The sequence below is a fragment of the Chinchilla lanigera genome, unplaced genomic scaffold, assembly GCF_000276665.1.
Source record: "Chinchilla lanigera isolate Chin_1 unplaced genomic scaffold, ChiLan1.0 scaffold00034, whole genome shotgun sequence".
Taxonomy (NCBI): Eukaryota; Metazoa; Chordata; class Mammalia; order Rodentia; family Chinchillidae; genus Chinchilla; species Chinchilla lanigera.
The window spans coordinates 16,664,795-16,684,430 of record NW_004955435.1 but is presented as its reverse complement, the minus strand read 5'-3'; the positions used below and the strand labels follow the sequence as shown (position 1 = coordinate 16,684,430).

Genomic DNA, 19,636 nt, shown 5'->3' with positions numbered 1-19,636 from the left:
ATAATTTTAGGACTCTTACTTTATTCCATATTCAAAACTTAACTCAAAATGGATTAAATTTCTAAACTTTAAAACATAAAGCTACAAAACTCTGGAGGAAAAGGTAGGGCAAAACTGTTACAACACTGGATTTGACAATTACTTTTTTGGCTATGACCTCAAAAGCACAGATAACAAAAACAAAAAATAGACAAATGAGACTACAGCGATCTTGGAAATTTCTAAGCATCCAAGGAAAAATAGGGTGAAAAGGCAACCATAGAAAGGGAGAAAACATTAACAAGCCATATATCTGAAAAAGGCACAGTATACAGAATATATAGAGAGCTCCTAAAACTCAACAACAAAAATCAAATAACTTAAATAATGAGCAACAGACTTTAGATATTTTTCCAAAGAAGATTATAGAGTCTTTTTTTTTTTTTTTTTGCGGTACAGGGAATCGAACTCACCACCTTGCGCTTGCCAGGCAGGCGCTGTGCTGCTAAGTTAAATCCCCAGCCCCCAAAGAAGATTATATATGACCAGAAACATATGAAAAGACACCCAACATCTTTAATTATCAGAGAAATGCAAAGCAAAGCTACAAGGGAGGGCCAGGGATATAGCTCAGTGGCACAAGCACCTGCTTGGCAAGCGCAAGGTCCTGAGCTTGATTCCTGATACCAAAAAAAAAAAAAAAAAAAGGCTACAAAGGAATGTCTCCCAATACCCATGAGGATGGTCGCTAACATTTTTTTAAAAAACAACTTTGAAAACCCTTCAAGATAACAAGGGAGGGTGAGAATATGGAGAACTTGGTATCTCTGTATACTGGTGTTGGGAATGGAAAATGAAAAACAGTGTGGAAGCTCCTAAAAAGTTAAAAATGGAACTACCATATGATTTAGCATCTCACCTTTGGGTATATACCCAAAAGAATTGAAAGCAGAATTTCAAGGACATATTTACATACCAACGTTCATTGCAGAATTTTTCACAATAGCCAAGAGGTGGAAGCAACCCGAATGCTCAAGGATAAATGAATATATAAAGACAATGTGGTACATACACGTAATGGAATCGTGTTCATTTTTGAAAAAGAAGTCCTGTCACATGCCACAACACAGATGAAGCTTGAGGACATTATGCTCAGTGAAACAAGAAATGCTACGTGATTCTATTATATAAGGTATGTGACCAAATCAAACTGTTAGAAATAAAGTAGACTAGTGGTCATTCAGGACCAGGGGTAGGGTAGGGGAGTGAAGAGTTGTTCAATGGATATAGTTTTGCAAGATGAAAAAGTTATAAAGATCTGTTGTACCACAATGTAAATATAGTCAACAGTACCGAGATATACACTTAAAATGATTAGAGTGGGGTTGAGGATGTAGCTCAGTGCTGTAGTGCTTATCCAGCATATTGGACGTCCTATGTTCAGTGTCTAATACTACTGCAAAAAGAAAAATCTTTGTGCATATGTTTCCACCACCGTTTTTATAAAAAGCACCGTCGGTTCAGGTTAAACTCAGTTTATTCAAATTCTCCAGTTAATACAACTTGCCACAAAACAGTCTACCATCCAGTACCTGTGAAACTGATTCTTTCAAAATACTGAAATGGCGAATTTTTCAGTTATTGCTGTAAAAATTCAACAAATAAGCTTCAAGTCATCATTCTAAGTCTAAGCTAGCTTAGCACCCTGATGTCATTGACGAGTCTCTTTACATTACATGATGACCAACTTTACATTACTTGTAAGGTTTGTTTAACATACCTTCTGTGTCTTTACCCACGTCACAAAGAATAGGATGAGCTAAGGTTAAGGTCCTCACAAAGCTCTCCAGGCATTTTATTTTTACATATGTTTTTAATGCACCCATCCAATCAACCCAAATGTATATGTATCAATCTTTTATTTGTTATCTCCCATGTACCAAGCACCATGATTTGGTGCAAATGATATAAACACACACACATACATACACACACACCCTTAAAGTAGACCATAGTTCTATAGTTTAACAAGTTTATCATAAAAGAATAAAATGCCCCACTGTAAGCCAGACACACTGATCCATAAATGCTTACAAAAACAATTCCACGGCAAAAGTGAAGTCTATGTTCACCTCAAACCCAGGTAGTTTGACTTGTTTTTCCTAGGACTGCTGTTACAAAATTCCTATGAATACATTTAACTTCATATTTTCATAGCCTGACTGGCCTTAAACAATTTTGTAAATTTTTCCAATCATTAAACAACTTTTATGTTGAACTTAAATATGCAGTAAGGATTCTGTTTGGTTTATATTTGTATGATTTATTAAACCCATGGTTTTCATTACAGTAGGATTTAGAGGACTAATTATCTCTGAGTAATCATAGAGTACAAAGCAATTTAAATGTCATTCCTAGCACAGGTTAGAAGCAAATTTACTTATTAAATTATGAATGTTTTACTTTACACTGGCCATTGGATAATTAAAAAATGAACATGGCACTTAATTTCAAAGACATTAAAAAAACAGACATAATGGCAGTAGTTCTTCATCGACTTAGAACAGTTGGAATTAAGTTCATTTTCTTAAAAATCGAAAACCTCCTTTGTGTCTTGATTATTTTGGAGTCTCAGTTTTCAAATGTGGTTTTCAAGTCATTATTTCTATAATTTTCAAAAAGTTAGACTCTATTTTGAAGCTTAAGGAACATCTTTAGGATAGGAATTACTAACTTTTATTCTAAGAATGGATTTATTTTGTAAATTGGACAGTGTAGCCAGGAGTGGTGGCACATGCTTGTAATCCCAGTATTCAGGAGGCTGAGGCAGAAGGATGACTGCGAGTTCGAGACCAGCCTGGACTACAAAGTGAGCTCAAGGCCAGCCTGAACTGCATAGCAAAACCTTGTCTCAAAGAGAAATAAATAAATAAATAAATAAAAAATTGGACTGTGTAAATGCAACATTAAGTTGAACCATATATATTGAAATTTTTGTAGATAAAAATGATTCAAAATTAGCAACTTTATAAATTCAAATTAGTGAATATAGGCAACATAGGATAGATTTTTTTAAAAAATAGAAATTAATTTTTTAAAAATATGGAGTTTAAAACATGACATTTGGGATAAACATTAAAATCCATAATCCTGCCACATAAATACAAACTCCATCATCATTTCTGTACATCTCGTCCATGATTTCTTTTTGTGCATATTTTACACGGTTGTAGTCATAGCATATATAAATATTTACATATACAAAATTTTAAATTTGCATCATTTATACTTTAGTGTGTGATGTTTATATTTTTAATTTTAAATAATTGCCTAATCCACCAATTGAACATACTGTAATTTACTTACTAATTTCCATATTGAACAGTTAGGTTGCTTCCAGTTTTTTGATATTGCAAATGGTGTTGTGATGAGCATGTTTTGAATTGCTAAAAAAATCTGGCTTATATTTATATAATACCATTAAAATATCTATATTCCTGTATTTTTCCACTGTTTGAATTTTTTAATTAAGTAAATTATGATGAACACTCTTAGTACATTAGGAGAGAGATATTCCATAAGTTTTCTCTGTAATTTACCACTACCACTCAAAGCTGATTTCCTTTATAATCATTAATTCATAATGCCAACATAATAATTCTCAGACTTGCAATGTACTCTCAAATTTTCCACTGAACTCATAATTAAAATGTCAGGATGCATTGCCATTCTTGAAAACAATTTTTTCCTTCTGATGATTGACTCAAAACTCTAGTTTATAAATCTTAATTCTCATATCTACTTCAGCAGTGAAACAAATTCTCAAGGGAAGAAATAAAGTAAGAGTTTAAAAACAGTTCTTATTTGCTTGATTTGGATGACAGGGTTAGATATTATTGCTTTAATTATTATTGTTGTTGTTGAGACAGAGTTTTGTTAGCTCACAATTTATAACTCATAATCCTTAGCTCACAATCTTCCTGCCTCAGCCTCCTACATTGCTAGGATTGCTAGTGTGTGTTATCATGCCCTGCATAATTTTTCTTTCCTTAGACCCTTAAAAATAAATGTCTGGAATGTGATGCAGCTAAGAGTTTAAATTTTTCTACTAGACTATTGATAAGTTACTGTTTGTGAATTTTAGAGTTTCATCTTGGTCCTGTCCCAATTTTGCACTCTCAGTAATGAGAGAGGAAAAGACTGCTGAGTACAGTGTAAACTTCAGGTACCCATCAGTGTGACCTGCTCGCCTCTTCTTGGTCTTACTTCCTTACCTGTCCATAGTCAACCAGTTAACCTGAATTCTGGGATTCATGATTCATTTGAAATACTATTCACTATTATTCTACCTGCAAAGGGCTGTAACAACAAATATTAGGAAGTGGGTAATATACACTCCCGTTTGTTTTATTTACTCTAGATTGGTAGCGGTAGAAATGCCTGACATCGTCTCTCACCCATCCTCTTTCCTCATTCTTGACACTGGTGCTCAGTAATTGCCAATACCTACACAGCCCACAAGCACACACCATCCAGAATTAGAATAAACCATTCCCTTGAGACTGGGCCAGTCTACTTCATGCCCATGCTCATATTTCATATGAGAAGAGAACATTCAGTTTGCTGTGTCTTTGGATGCCTTCTCTATGTAGGGTAAGATGTGTATCAAGGAAAGTTGTGCCTTTGCATTTTACATTTTCCCCTAGTATAACAAAGGGCTAAATTCTTCCAAAAACACATCCTGGGGCTGAAAATGTTTTTGTTAGCAGTTATGCAACTTTGTGAAAAACCATGGTTTTCTTCAAATTGAATATTCTATAAATTGAAGACATTAGTCATAGCTGGTGCTCTTTCCCCCATCCCATTTGAAGCACACGCTTTAATACTTTTTCCAGGTCAGATCTTAAGGGGTATATTAAAATATTGGAGAAGAAATACTACATGTAAAACAAAACAGGTCAGACAGATAATATTTTAAAAAGCATATGCATCAGAAGGAAAGGAAATAGCAGCATCATTTTCTCACATCAACCCGCAGGGACGGAGGTATAATGTAACAGAATGCAGTACGGTGCAGTACACATTCGTGCACGCAACATACACTGATTGAACATTTGCCTGGGTCTCAGACCACAACCATCTTAGTCGGAGATAGAAAAGAGATGAAGACCTCCCTCATTGCCCTCCCAAATGTTTATAGCACCTTTGGGGAGGTAACACAAGAATGAAAGGTTTATTTATAATGTGGGACACTGAATTTGTGGCACAAGATAATCGCATTTGAAGAACCCATGAGAGAATAGTTTTGGAAGGCTGCAGAGAAGCAGCGAGGCATAGGCTGGGTCTCCGAAGATGCACAGGGGTTGGCCAGCTGGGGAAGCACCAGGGAGGACACCCCAGCCTGACAGCTCTTGAGAAAAGTCACGGTTGTATAACTTGCCCCATGGACGGTGAGGAAACAGCCTGGGTGAGTAGATCTAAGTCATGGAAACTTAGACTCGAACTGGATTTAGGGGTAGGGAGAGACAGGAAAGTCAATGGACCTTTTATTGCTACCCACTATTTGCCAGTCTCCTTATTTATCTCATTAAATACTTTCAACAACTTGATTTTTCAGGTTTACCGATGAGAAAGGGGAGGCTTGGACACGTCATGTGATTTGACAAGGGTCTTAAGTCTAGTGGTTGACAACACCAGGATTCAAACCTCCTAGGTCTGTCCGCGCATTCTTAGTGCTTTTCTACTATACAGGGTTCTTTAAGAGCCTTGCAGAGGAACTTGAACTTGGTACTGTACAAAACTCAGAACAGCTAAAAATGCTTAAAGCCCAAAGACTTAAATTATTTTTGTGGGGTGTCAGCACACAGTAGAGTTTAGAAAGAGCTAAGACTGGGGATTATTTTAAATATCATTTTTAAATTCTAGAACAATGCCATGCATGTAGTTGTAGCTTGATAAGTATTTGTTTAGGTAAAAAAAGACCACAGGAGTAGAATCCAAAAGAAGCGAGTTCTAGCCCTGGTCTGGCACCAACTAGTTTTGCAAGCATGATCAAACGGGGTTATAGCCCCGTGACCTTGAGAGAAGCTCCCTTCATTTTTCTGAGCTCAGTTGCCTTATTGCAAACATGAGGATCAAAGGCTTCTTACGCGGTCTACATGGAGAGGATGGATACATTATCATTAAATTCTGCCTGGCTCAATAAGCTGTCATTATTATTAAGGAGAAAAATCCATGAATTATTTTAATCAATTCATAGAACCAAAGGGGAATAACAATTTTCCATTTTAAGGTCACATTAGTGTGTGGATTTTGGTAGGTAAACCCACTGAGAAAAGGGGAAGAGAATTGGTGGGAATGATGAGCACACTCTTTTGAAGGTTTATCAAATGGCCTGTAGCATAAATGCCGGGCGAGTGTGGGACTGAAGTCACTAGACCTAGCCAGGCCTGGTGACTCGTCCTATGAGTGCCTCAAGCTCTAACAGTCTGAGATCCTAAACAAAGATAAAATAATTACTGCGCTAAAATGCCTTAACTGCCTTAGAATCTCGATGTTTGTGATGATAGAAAAGTTGAAGTTCAGAGTGCTTAGGTTTTATTCGCTAGATAGTTTCACATAACATTTTAGCTTAGTTTTATAGAACATAGTCCTAGTTTAATCGTGTTCTGAAAAACTGTCTGGTCTCTATGGAATTGTACTGCCTAAACCTTATGTCAATAAATATTGCAGAGGAGGATGAATAATGGATCTTTTTGTCTGATGATCATATTTATAGGCATCATCTGGTCTTATTTGCTGAAGACTGGTATTTTGAAACCACGAGACAGCATTGGTTCATTTTTTTTCCTAATTAAGAAAAATAGCTGACCCCTTACAATAAAAGGACAGTAAGAATCTCCTTTATGTCTACAGTGCTTTCCTGCTGTTGCTTTTTTTTGTTCTATATTAAAGCAGCTGCAATACTCTGCACATAAAAAAGGAATCTTCCATGGTTAAATATTCATGGCCACTTCCTATTCAATGTGTGCTTTATTATTCTTAGCAAATAAACTATCTAATGATTCATTTAACCCACTTTATGAACTTCCAGGATCTAATTTTTATCTATCACTGACAGATTTCTCTTCTTTCTTAGAAAGAAAACATGACTCTTGCTTTCCTGTGGAAAAGCTCCTACAGGGTCCCACATGCTTGCTTTTTAGGGTCTCCAGTCTCAGCACTGATAAAGTTCTTCATTCTATTGATGAAGACCAAAGAGAACAGACGCAGAACTCCTCTTCCCTGGGAGTAGACTCTCTTCACAACCCACAGAGGGGTTCTCAGGGATTGGCCAGGGAACCGTTCTGCTCACCAGCTTTCTGTTTGGTTGTTATGAAAAGGGTGGCATCATTCTCTTAGCAAAGCAAAGAGAAAAAAGAAGCCAAAAGAAGGAGAGAAATGTTTCCTAAAATGTCTTTGCCTTTCGGCCCAGCAGGGCTGACTTTACAAATATGTGACCCGCGTGGGTCTCAGAAGCAACACAGAAGGGCCTCACAACGGAGTTACTACTCTGCTGTCAAAAGTTCTTGATAACTTTTGAACAGGAGGCTTCGCATTTTCATTTTGCATAAATTATGTAGCTGATCCCATAGCTTAGTGAAAGATTCTCCCTCTCTCTCCCTCCCTCCCTCCCTCCTTCCCTCTCCCTCCCTCCCTCCCTCTCTCTCCCTCCCTCCCTTCTTCCCTCTCTCTCTCTGTCTGTCTGCAAAAGGCTTATTATATCAAGCTGGCCAAAAAAAAAAAAAAAAAAAAAAAAAGAAGGTAACACCATTAAGGAACCAAAAAAGGTAGATGAGGGAACAGGAAACATTTCAATGGTAATGTTTCTTTTGTGCGACTCATTCTCAAGGAAAACAGAAATTGGATAGAAAGAGAAACTGGGTATTTGATACCTCTTCTCGCTTTTAAAAACAATTGACAAATAATAATTTGTCATTTATGGGGAACAATGTGTTTCTATACATGCCTCATGTATGCTTTTCTACAAATTCTATTCTTTTTTTCATCCTCCCTGCACCTACCTTCCTCTATGCTAGTAATCATTTGGATATAATCTGTAGCTTTGTTTATATAATTGACAATTGCTATTGATACCAAAGGTAAAGTATATTTTGTGGATAATTTTCAAACTAAGAGCTTTCTCATTATTTTCATTATAATAAAAATGTCTTCATTTATTTCTCAAGTCTAGAAATGAATGAAGACCAAACAAATGAAAACAGCAAAGGTCATGTATTCTGTGCTTGCTGGAGCAAGGAAGTCATCAACTACACGTGCTTTGGCAGAGATTCAGAGGCCAGCAGAGCAATGGAAAAAGAACCTTCAGGTGTCCCTGAGAGGAGGCTGCTGGCCTGGGAAAGCGGGAGGCCAGGTGGCTAGAAAAAGGACGTCCCGTGTGATTGGACAGGGGTGCGTATTTGGCTTTCTCTAGTTGGTCCTAAGTCGGAAGTGGGAACAAAGATGAGGGAAGTTGTCATTTAGAGTACTTATCAAGTCCTGGCATATTGGGCTGATTGTCCCAGAAGTTGTTCTGCTGATTGTCGCTAGCGCAACAGACTGACTTCCTTCCAATTCAACTTAAAGCACGCTGGCTTCCTAGGCTGTTTATTATAGATGTGGGGTTGATTTCCTGGACACGTTGCTGCAGGATGTAGGGTGAAGTTCTGTTTTTATAAGCGATCTGGACATTGTCCATTTGTACACAGAGATTTGGTGATCTGGGTACAACAAATTCTGCATTTCTCATGATGCCTTAACAACAGATTTTCTTCCAGGCCAGTCTGTTTAGCAATCATTTTCCACACTAAATGTACCAGAAAGTGTATTCTTTACATAGTTTTGCTGAAGAGCCATTGTTAGGCAATTCATTTTGAGAGTTGATGTGTTAAGAATAGAAAATAACTTAATTTAAACCAGGCCTCTAACTGTTGTTTTGTTGTGGTTCTGCTTCAGTGAAAACAATATGTAGCTTTCACTTTTTCTTTGTATGTCTAAATTTCAGGCTCATCTAAACTTTCATGGAATAATTCCTGACCTTCAAGAAGGGAAGAGGGCATGGCCAAGAATACTTTTGGGATATAATGCTTTTAGTTACCGATTCTTACAAATAACTAGACATCATTTCCCCTGCTTGGATCTTGTCGACTACGAATGTTGTGTCCAGCAGTTTTTGTTCCACCATGATTCCACCTGACAGACAAGGATTTCTGGTTGACAGTTGTTATAACAATATCTGACAAGTTTAAAGTCCTAACTGAATTTGTAATGCTTCCCCTTCTCCACTCAGGTTAAAAAGTATCTTTCACTAATATTAATTTCATCGGTAACATGAATTAAAAGTTCCATGGCTGCACTATGAAATAAAGCTAGTAGAAATCATTGTCATTATTGAGACACTGAATAACACTTAATACAATACCAAAATGTTTAACAACATATCTAACTCTCAGTCACCAGGAGCGTATGGTTTTCTCTCTTTCACTGTACTTTTGTTGGAGCCAGTCAGGATGCAGTTGCAACGAGCTTTTCCCTACCTTTATCCCAGCTGCTCAGAAGTATTTCTGAAAATATCCTTGTCATTATGTCCTTCAAGGCCTCATCCTTCAAGAGACATAATAAGCACAAGTAAAATGTGTCAGTCCCTTCCTATGTCACCTGTCCACTCACAGGTAGGATCTATCATTTTGACATGTAAATACCACTACTGAGAAGATTAAGCACCTTGTGCTCAAGATAGCATCACCATCAGAAAGTACTGACCAATGACTTTGGGACCCGGGGGCCCCACCTTAACTCTTAACCATTAGACTCTTCCGCAAAATACAAAGGGCGTACGTTCAGCATCAGACTGCCATGGAGTGGAACTATCTCTGTCACTTATTAGATATGTGGCCTTGGGCCACTTAACTCCTACAGGACTCAACATTTTATAGGTAAAAATGTGGATTGTTTGAGGGTTGGGTGATGTAAGAGTAACTGAGATTGAGCTGGTGCCATGTGCACTATTCCAGGCTTTATGAGTATAAACCATAGCTGTATGAGGGAGGTGTATTTACTATCTCCATTTTGCAGAGGAGAAACTGTAGCATGGAGGAGTTATCCAAACGCTGGCACTAAAGAGCAGAGCTGGGATCACGCAAGGCAGATCAGGCTCTTCATTGCTACACAAGACAATTTTCATTAAGTGCCTAGCACCAAATCTGAAACAGAGTGGGTTTCAATAAACGATAGCTAAGTAGACAAAATAATTCAGACTAGTTCTCAAGATTGTCAGTCAGCTACAGCCGCCTTCCCCCATCAACACCTCAGCCTCTCCAGATTCACCTCTCTAATCTTGACAGGTCAGAAAACAAGGTGGGAAGAGAAAATTATTTGAGACCACACCTGGGTACTGGTTCTCTAACTTGAGAGCTAGGTGAGTGCCACCAAGTATATAGTCTTTGAATCTTACCTTCCTTGCCCATAAAATGGGGATTATGTCTTTCTTATCTATTTGACAAGGTAATTAGGAAGGTTAGATGCATTCTCATTTATGCAAATGCCTTGAAAACATAGAAGTGGTATTGATTTGTTGGCTCTGGGGAAGTAGTTTTGAAACTCTTCATCAAAGTGTGTGTGCTGGAGGGGATTCCAAGAAGCCCCCTGGAGGAGCTGAGGCGAAACCGAGGCTTGAGGGTGGCAGAGCGTGAGCAGGTAAACAAGGCACCAGACAGAAGCAATGGTATCAATAAGGCCACAGGGGTGGGGGGACGGAAGCAGCAGGCTGAGCTCAAAGAACCACTAGCACTTACGTGTTCTTCAGGCTGAAAGTGAGATGGGGTCAGGTGAGAGGACGCTGGTAGGCTCAACCAGGAAGTTTGAACTTTTATGGCTCTGGAGCCATCAGAGTAATGGGCAGATTTAGGCAATGAACAGTGCAGTAAATAAGTACAGTAAAAAGACTGCTTTCATGCAAAGATGAAAATGAAATGGAGAGAAACAAGAGTGCAGCTAAGAGCATGGTCTTCACCAGGACAAACACGAGGGTGGGGAGGAGGGCGCTGTCAATCCATTAGAAGACAAAATTAGCCGCACTTAACGATGAGTAATTAGTATCTTTGGATAATAAAAATTGATGAGTTTGATGATTGATTCTTGGCAGAATGCTGTAGCCAATTTTTAGAAATGGTAAGTGAGCATTTAATTTAGAAGTTGAAGTGGTAGATTAATTTAGCGTCAGAATAAGTTGACTGTGAACAAATCATACCAAATGTGTGCCATTTCCTTCTTTATAGAATGGTTATTTTTCCATTATAAAATAATAACTGCTAGTTACAGAAAATTTGAAAAATATAAGAAGCTGGGGTTGGTAGGAAAAAGTTCTGCTACCCATTTAATATCATTTTTCTGTCAGTGTTTTTTAAATGGTGTGAGCATTCCATTCACTAACAATGCAAGCTTCTTTCATTTCTTAATATCACACTTTAAATATTTACCTTGTTACCAAATCTTTGTAAATAGTATCATTTTAACAATCAGAGTCATATTTTCTGTGGATATGTTTTAATTAATATAATTGGATATATTTTGGATAGTGGATATTTTATTCCAGTCTTGGGACATATTAAAGAGTAATCTCACTGACATCTTTTATACAAAGAACTTTCCATAAATGGAACAGACTCCCTTGGGACAGATTTGTAAATATTTTTAAGCAGTACCAAAAGAAATGAGTAAGGGCTGGGGACTTAGCTCAGCGGCACAGCGCCTTTCTGGCAAGCACAAGGTCGTGTGTTTGATTCCTGGTACCGGAAGAAAAACAAAAAACAAAAAATAAAAGCAATGAGTATTTGCAGACTTTTATTACATATTGTCAGATGTCTTTCCAAAAAGATTGGAACAGTTTACAATGTCACTAGTAATATGGGGTGACCCGTTTTACAATATCTCTTCCTGCAGAGCATTATCATTAAAACAACTAACCAAAACCAAAACACTGTGCTGTCTTAATAAAATGCTTTTAATTTTCATTAAAAATATGAATAACATATACATATGGGGAAAAGCCAAATAGTATAGAAAGCATGCAACTTAAAAGAGCAAAACTCTCTCTCCTTCCACCAACCCCAAATTCCTCCTTCTCCAGAGCAACTACTGTAAAAACTTTCTTACACATATCCTTCTGAAAAAAATTCCTATTAACATCTTTGCAGACCAGCACTAGGTATTGTTTGTATCAGACTGTTCTGGTTCTTGGAAAATTTTCCATGTCAATGCATACATATACCTCTATTCCATGAACATAAAAGTTTTTTTTAACCAATTCTCTATGGATTGACATTTAGTTTCTTTTTAGGACTTTGCTATTATAAATAATGCTACAATGAATATCTTAAAATGAAGATAGTGGTGTATTTATGCAGGACAAACTCCTAGGTATAAAATCGTATTAAATTTTAGGTTTAAAAAAATCTTGGCCATATGAAACATCAATACAGTGTAAATGTTTTTTCCCTTCACACCTTCACTGAGAAAAACCTGGAGTTTTTGTCAGTCTAATGTAGGTTTTAAAATATCATCTATGTGAATTCATTCATAAATATTCATCAAGCCACTATTACATGCTCTAGATGCCTTGTTCTAGATACTTGGTATGCAAAGCTGAACGTGATGAAGGTCCCCACCCTGACGGCGGTAACATTCCAGCAGAATGAACAATTAACATGATCTGCAAACAGATCACCTAGAAAATCAGGAGATAAGTGCTGGGTGCCCCGGAACCTCTGCTTTGCTGCCTCAGAAACAGACTGTCCTGGCTACCAGGTGTTATGGCCTCACCAGGATGGGTTTAAGACAGTTCCTGCTTCTTTTTTTTTTTTTTTTTTGGTTTTTCTCCGGTACCGGGAACCGAACTCATGACCTTACGCTTGCCAGGCAGGCGCTTTGCCGCTGAGCTAAATCCCCAGCCCCAGTTCCTGCTTCTTTATTTCCCTGGTACTCTGAGTGGACAGGGCAGATGTAACATGATAGGCAAGTGCAGGCAAGGCAAACACTTATGGAGTATGATCAGTCATTGCTCTTCAGGCAGTAATGCAAAAATCACAGTAAAATTTATATACTCCTGAATAGTAGATTTAGGAGGAAAGTAGAGATTGCTTCCATATACAGAGAGTTGTCATATAGAAGAATGAGCATAAGTATTTTCAGAAGCTGTATAAAACACAGTCACATTCATCACACAGCCAACAAATATTTGAATACCTGATATATATGAGTCACTGTTCTAGGCATCGGGAATATAACAGTGAACTGGACACATAAATCCCTGATTAAAACTGGCATGTGTTGGGGAAGCAAATGATAAAAAGAATCACACACATATTTATAATCTAAAGTTTTTGATAGATGATGTGAAATAAAGTAAATCAGAACAAAAAATACAGGAAAACATGAAGCATGAGAGATAAAGCAGTTGGAGAATACTGCCTTGAGATGTTGCAATTTAAGTGGAAACTTGAATGGAGGGATGCAGCAAGCCCTGCAGAAGCCTGGGAGAAGAAATTCCAAGCAGAGATGAAAACCAGGTCAAAGCCCTTGAGGTGGGAATGCACACAGCGTGTTTGGGAAACACCAAGGAGCCAGAGAGCGGTGGGTAATGGGAAATGCAGGGAGAGAAATAGGCATGAGCAAGGTTTTAGTGCCTCAGAGGCCAAGATAAAGCATTTTGATTTATAAATGTCATAGTAGCGGGCTGGGGATTTAGCTCAGCAGCAAAGCGCCTGCCTGGCAAGTGCAAGGTTGTGAGTTTGGTTCCCGGTACCGGCAAAAAAAAAAAAAAAAAAAAAAAATGTCATAGTAAAACAATCAGAGGACCTTGAGCTGGAGAATGACATGATTTGGCTTACATTTTATAAGGAATATTTAAAGGGCTGCCATGCAGAAAATAGATCACAGGAAGGGCCAGATAGAACATAGGAAACTGTGCAAGAGGCTACCACCATGTTAGAGATGAGGATGGTAAACTCCAGTGACTATAGCTATCCAAATACAGAATAGTTTAGGTACTAAAGAAGAGGGTCAACATTGGAAGCAGTTTTATCTAGAACTTGGGCCAGCAATCTATGGTAGACAGGCCAAATATGGCCCACTGACTGTTTTTATAAATAAAGTTTTATTGAAATACAACCATTGGTTATTGTCCATGGCTGCTTTTGCAGTTACAGCAAAGCTGAATAGTTGTAATGAAGACCGTATAGCCTATCAAGCCTAAAATATTTATTATCTGACCCTTTACAGTAAAAGCTTACTGACCTATGATCCATATTTCCTAGGTTCTTCCTCTCTTCCTGAGTTTCTTCAATGCTATATATAATTATTTGCTTGACATTTTTGTGTAGTGTTTGTCTAATATACTTTGTAAGTGCCTCATGGGCATGAAATCTGTTTTCTATTTCTCAAATATATTTTTCTATTGCCTAATTATAAATATTCAGCAGATTCCTTAAAATACACTTTTCTTTAGGAGCAAGTAAAGTGGTCATTATCATTTTATGGAAAAAAAAAAACTTGTTCTAATTTTCCAAGTGTATTACTAATATTTTCCTATGGGGAAGTCTATGCCATTGACAATACTTATGGACTACCTTAGGAGTTACTCACTCAAGTCACCTTGATCATTTTGAGAAATGATACATGGGATTAGGAACAAATGTTTGCTGTCTCCTGATGAAGATCTTTCTCCTGATAATACACTAGGCTAAGTGTGATGGAAATAAGTGTTCCAGCCAAGAGGGGTTGTTCCAGTTCTCTGGCTACTTCTGAAGAGGCGCAGGTTGTACATTTGGAGATAATAAGGAATGCCATGCCTGAACAACCAACTACGCTTCTCCTGGTGAATAAGAAGAATATTTGTAAATGGTACAAACCCCTCTTAATTATCCAACAATAGGCAGTCAGAACTTCCTTTCTAATATGCAAACCACTGGGGATTTTTGTTTGTTTGTTTTGGTACCGGGAATCAAACTCAGGACCTTGTGCTTGCCAGGCAGCTGCTGTGCCACTGAGCTATATCCCTGGCCCAAACCACTGGAATTTGATATGCCTGTCATTCTTATTTTCTCACGTGAGGGCTGAAGCCCAGTAGGGCTGAGCAAAAGTAGAAATTATTTAGAGGGGGGCAGGGGCTTTCTTAGTACTTTCAAGAGCCTAATGATTATCTGAAAGTACAGGGGAGAGGGAGCAAGGAGTGAGCAGTAAATGTCACTCATACTCGTGGTGAGCAAACGCCAACCTGGCTCTTGCTGGCTTTCCAGAAAGTTACTCTCTCCCTTGGCCTGTACTAATGAAAGAATTCAAATGGACTTTTCTTGTGAAAAAATGCTATTATTAGAACTAATGATGAATAATAGAGTTCTTTAAATTGAAATTCTTTAAATCATTTTCATCTCTGCATCATATGTATAGAGAGAAATAATTATTCAGACAATTCAAACAAATAATCCCCAAACCTGTTCCTTATGGAGATCTTTATCTCCCACAACTATCAGTACTGAGCATATCTACTGGGTTCTGTTTCATTCTTTGTGTAGATATATTATTGATTACAAGGAAATCCTACATCAGAGTTCACTGTTTGATTTGGAAGTTGCCTGGGCCCATCATTTGGACAGTACCGATAGCTTAAAAAATTATTAGTTTCCTCTGGATTTTTAGTGGTATGTCATAGTGATCTAATAAACTTAAAGTAGTTCTGTAGAATATTAATAGGACTGTTACATAAAAACTTTTACTTCTGGAGCTTAGCTTTTAAAATTCTTCCTAGGGCGCCTTTCTTCAAATATATCTAGGTTAAAAGCTATTTGGTGTGTTGCTGTTCATTTGTGTACACACACCCATATTTACTCAGTGCTTCTGAATCACTTAAGACTGATTAATCTAACCACTACAGGCTGCATAACAAGGGATAATCCACCTTCCACCTTGTACTGCTTTTTACCTAGGTGAAGGACTTATAAAACTTTACCAGTCAAACTGGAGGAGATCATTGGACATTTTTGAGTTTCTGCTTTCTCCATTTATAAATTGGAAATATGACCTTGTGTAGCTTAATAGGCCAAATTATTTTAAGATAAGGATTATAAAATGACTGATTATCAATGGGTAGCACAGAGAGGGTTATTACCATTCTGGAATCCCTTGCAATGGTTCTATGTCCAGGAAAGAATGTGGTTATAACCCAGTAACCCAGTAGTAAAAAAAGAAAAAAGAAAAATACTAAGAACCAATAGTTACAAATATCAAGATTCCATTATCAATACAGGAGGTCATTATTTCCTTACAGCAGTTTGCATTCTCTAAACTCCTCTAATTATGTCCCATTAAAAACCTGAGGTTGTGGTGGCCATGTTGTATGAGGGTACAGTTTAACCTGAGATTTTTGTCCGTTGACCAAGTATAACAGGCTATGTGAGATGCACTGGGGACACCAAATTACTGGAATTTCTGGGATATTTTTTCCATGTCAAAGAATCAGAATATTTGACATCTAGAAAGTCTAAATAATTGAGAATTTGTGGACATGATACATATGACAGGCCACAGATGCCCAATTTTGAAAGTAGAGTCCAACTTCAAATGCAGGAAAATGATCTGTGTCTTGGTCATTAGTGAAGACATAAAAATTTTAATGAGGCAAATGTGCTTTTACCCAGTAAATTAAAAAGAGGAAAAGAAGGCCAAAGAACAAACATCCCTTTATCAAGCAAGTCTCTTAGAATTTTGTTTAAGGTAACCTTCAGAATCCTGCGGCCCAAAGAAGGCATCACTTCCTCTTCTAATTTGTTGTAATTTACAGAAAGAGGTCATAAGTGGCAGGTAAAGGATAGGTCAGAAACCATGAGAAAGTAAGCGATCTGAACTGCAAACTACACAGATTAAATATTATAGCCCATTTCACTGAATGTTTATTGATACTGTTTTGTTACAAACATTGCAAATTTAGATTTTGAATAAGATGAAAGTCCATTAGATTTAGTACTGGGGAAAAAAAGGGATTTAGTACTCATTAAAAAAGAGATGAAAATTATATTTTAGCAAAAACAAGGAAGAAGAAAGCAGTAGTGTTTACACCCAAAATTTAGCTTCCTAGTAACCAAGGCAAAGAAGAAAATATGATGAGTTATATAACCTCTTTTCAAGTAGAAGCAAACAGGCCAATTATTCAGGAGAGACAAACCTCTCCTAACACTGAGCTCTGAAAATAATTTGTCATAGAGGCTTTTGTTCAAAGGACCTTGAGCAATTTATTGGATGATATTTTCCAGTTAGGAGATTTTACATATTGTTAGAGAAACGCTCTTTCATCCAGAATGGGAAAGACAGAGTCTCTCTCTCTCTCTTGTATACACATACTCACACACATACTCACTCACACACACCTACATCTTCATCCAAGCACATGTACCTTCAAAGGGGATGTGGCCCAGATGGGGCATGGCCGCAGAGCAGCCGCAACAATTATGCCATTACTCATGTCCTTCCAGTGAGGTAAAAGGTGTTCTTCTTTTCAACCTGACATGACCATGCTTCCCATCCCTACAGCCTACATATCAAAGAGAATTTGTAGCAGCTGTTTTATTTTATTTTGCTGCCTGTTCTGCCATTCTTCCTTCTATGGAGGAGGAAGGGGACTCACAGATAGGGGAGACATGTGCTCCCATCATTTCTGTGGCAAGGCTCCTTCCTGGCCTGGAGGAAAGAGCTGAATTTTCATGCCCTGATCCTAAGAGAGCAGGAAAATGAACTAAAGAGTGGTACATACCAGCAGATGCAGATGAAAACAGTAGGTTCACTGGACTCTCTGTGCTATACAGCATGGCAGCTTCATAGAGATTAAAGCACCAGCACCGAGAAATTTGTTTCTCAAAACACTACCCTCAATGATTATTGACAGACCTATCAAAAGGAACCCCAGTAAGTGGTGCTTTGGTGGATTAACAATGGGCTGTGTCTTACGTTCTGAGATCTCAAAGTTCCTTTGAAGTTAGCATGTTACGAAATCACTTTCCAAGTCTGTACACTTAGGATGTTTCCTAATAGCTCTGTGATGGAAGGAGAATTAACAAATTCTTTTGGATTTAACAAGGGAGAGAAACAATCACAAACACAAAGTAACATTTGCCCTGGGTAATCTTTTCTTCTGAAGTTTCAGTTCCTTCCAAAAGTTCATAACAGCTCTATGACCTAATGTAGCCCTACATCTTAATCTTGATATAAGGGTAATTTTTGTAAAATATTAAATTTGACTTAATGTTAATGTAGTCGTTATCATCTTTGATTTCACCAATAGCGACCTTTCAGTCTGAGGAGCACGGCAACCCCTGTAGGAGAAATCAGTCCTCTGGTTCCTCAGGATCACTCCGGTTTGGCTGGGGGATGAGGCGTGTGCTGATGGATACGAAGGTGAGGGGACAGTGTTCTGTCTTCACATCTCTCTAGCATCAGATCCACACACCTACTACAATCTGGAAGTCATTGACTTTTCTGGCATTTGTGAGAACACATATGTACTGCCCTGCATGCCTGGAGGAGCTTTCTTCACTAGCTCATCGCTTCCTAGAGAAGTCACAAACATAAAGAGAAAAAAACACATCATACCCATTAATGAGTGCATAATAGAAATGCACTGCTATTTTAAGGTAGCTCTAACATTTGGATGTGACTCTAAAGGCTTTCCTGTGGTCACATCTGTGTGTATTTATAAATTTATCTTGGCATAGAAACATGCGTCACAGTTGATCATTTGAAAGTAATGGAGGTTGTAGCATGGGGGATGAACATGAAATGTAACCAGGAGATGAAGCTTCTTAAAAGGTCAGCGGGGTGGAGAATAGTAATTGTTCCAGCTGAGCAACTCTCCACAATGCATTTTTGATGCAGTGACTAATTATTGTGATTATTTTCATCACCAAAGACTTCTATAAAGCTAAATATATTTATGTTCTCTTTTCATCCCTAGAAAGTATTTTGAGCTTTAGAGAATTCGATATGTCTTCTACCTATCCTTAGGAAATATGCTCTCATACGTTTTCACAAAAGTGAATTTTGTGAAACTACTCTTCTATGACAGTATTTCTCCTATGTGTTGGCTCAATAAAGCCAATCAGAGCTTAATGAAAACATTGATAGTTGATAGTATCCTCACCTAACTTTTTGAGGGCCCGTATCAAGTAACTGCATGCAGCTGGGAGCTAATAAGACAGAATTTAATATAATGAGCTGATGTATCATTTCCATAGGAAAACATAGGAAGCATAGGCATTTTAGGCTTTTTCCAAAATTATTTTTAGTCCCTGAAAAATTATTGCCTGTAGTTTTATAGTTTTATATTAAATGCGACCCTTTTACTGAGCATTTATCCAAAGGAGGGGCAGGAGAGAGTTGTTGGAGCTTACACACCTGTGGTGGTAGGAGGAATGAAACATGAGTACATTAGATATATCGTATATAACGCTAATTCTTTCAATTCCTCACACTTTGCAAAGAGTTTCACACACACATTTTATTTGCTCTTTGTGCAAGTGGGAGTGATATACCAACCGAATCTGAAACCAAACGAGCATAACTGGAAAGGTAGCGC

The 19,636-nt window shown here is 37.7% G+C and overlaps 1 long non-coding RNA gene across 4 annotated transcripts in view; it reads left to right on the top strand.

Annotated features, from left to right (window-relative positions):
* Positions 1-9,399, top strand: part of LOC102011238 — a 60,278-nt gene extending 50,879 nt beyond the window's left edge. The window contains exons 2-4 of one of the 4 annotated variants that reach the window (XR_001234858.1): positions 971-1,171; positions 8,213-8,430; positions 9,023-9,399. This is a non-coding gene — a long non-coding RNA (uncharacterized LOC102011238). Of the gene's footprint in view, positions 1-970; positions 1,172-8,207; positions 8,431-9,022 lie in introns of all 4 variants that reach the window. The other 3 variants (XR_001234857.1, XR_261713.2, XR_261711.2) reach the window with 3 other exon arrangements.
* Positions 9,400-19,636: the final 10,237 nt, after the last annotated feature.